The sequence below is a fragment of the Ursus maritimus genome, unplaced genomic scaffold (assembly GCF_017311325.1).
Source record: "Ursus maritimus isolate PB19 unplaced genomic scaffold, ASM1731132v1 scaffold_14, whole genome shotgun sequence".
NCBI classification, from domain to species: Eukaryota; Metazoa; Chordata; class Mammalia; order Carnivora; family Ursidae; genus Ursus; species Ursus maritimus.
The window spans coordinates 50,604,130-50,605,780 of record NW_024423786.1 but is presented as its reverse complement, the minus strand read 5'-3'; positions in this window follow the sequence as shown (position 1 = coordinate 50,605,780).

The following is a 1,651-nucleotide window of genomic DNA, read 5'->3' as shown; positions in this document are numbered from 1 at the left end:
TCTCCTCGTTTGTCCTTTATTAATGTGTCACTATCACTGTGGCTAGTCGGATTGTTTTTTTAAATTGTCTCACTTTGAGGCACTATAGCTAGATGCATACAAATGTAGTCACTTTATATTTCTTTTTTAAGATTTTATTTTCATTTATTTATTTATTTATTAGAGAGAGAGCACGAGGAGGGTGAGGGGCAGAGGGAGAAGCAGGGTCTCTGCTGAGCAGGGAGCCCAATGCAGGGCTCAATCCTGGAATCATGACCTGAACCGAAGGCAGATACTTAACAGACTGAGCCACCCAGGCGCCCCTCATTTTATATTTCTGATTAATTGTCCTTTCATTCTTTTTTTAAGATTGACTGATTGATTTGAGAGAGAAAGCATGAAGGGGGGAGGGGCAGAGGGAGATACAGACTCACCACTGAGCAGGGAACCTGATCTGGGGCTGGATCGCAGGACTCTGGAATCAATGACCTAAGCTGAAGGCAGACAGACACTTAACCAACTGAGCCATCCAGGCACCCCTGTCCTTTCATTCTTATATAGGGCCCATTTCCCTAATAATGTTATAATTCACTAGGTGTAAATGCAGACTCTTGACCTAGCCAGTAACATTTTCTCCTTACCAGTATGTAAGGACAATCAGAAACAACCTCTCCTCAAAACTATGTGGTGGTGTTCCCAGAACACCAAGGGGGATCTCCTTGGCTACCACATCTCCTGTGGGGGACAAAGAGAGCAGGAGGTCCTCAGCAGCTTTCCCTGCCAAAGACAGCGGCAGCCCTCACATATGTCTCTTGTTCCTTGCTTTGCTTCTGTTGTGATTTGTTCTCCTGCCTACCTGGTGGGGGATGAGATCCATGTTTCATGAAAAAGGGAAAAGGGTAAGAACATTTTTCCCTGCTCCCGCTAAGAAACCTCAGGAGGTTTCTCAACTCAAACCAGTTTGTAAATCTCCTGGTCAGTGTGCATGGGCTCTCGAGTACCACTGCCTATCAATATGTAAGAGTATCTTCTTGAAAACCAAATGCTATAAAATTAGGATTCCCCCATATTGCTCTCCTGTAGAGAGACTCCAGTCCCTCTGAAGTTTAAAGGGACAGTCTAGAAAGGGAGGTCAATGCACGTAGCAGAGGTCCACTCAGGACCATCAGGAGTTTATAGGTAAGTACCTAAAGAAAAAAAAGGGGGAAGATAAGAGATCAAAAGAAAAAAAGTATAGCGGCAGGGGCTTTATGTGGCTACAAGTAATCCCTCCCTTCCCAAAGAATGGGAACTTTAAATCTTCTGTACCAAGTAACTGTCAGGTCTAAGAAACATAATGTTAGTCTTCAATTGCTTACTCATTTAAAAACAACAGTAAAAAATAAACCCATAGATACAGGGGAGAAAATAAAAGGTAAAGTAGATTATATACATTTGTAACATTTAATATAGATGTATATATGTAAATTATAAAATACAAAACTAAATTAAAACAAAGATCCATAATTTGAACCAACTGAAAACCTAGTTTGTAAAGTTTATATGTTAAAAACTTAAGTTTTATATGTAATTATCATATATATAACAAATATGTAACAAAATTTATATATTAAAATTTACATACCAAAAAGATAAAAGGGGCACTAAGGCTTTTGCGCCTTTATAATGTAAG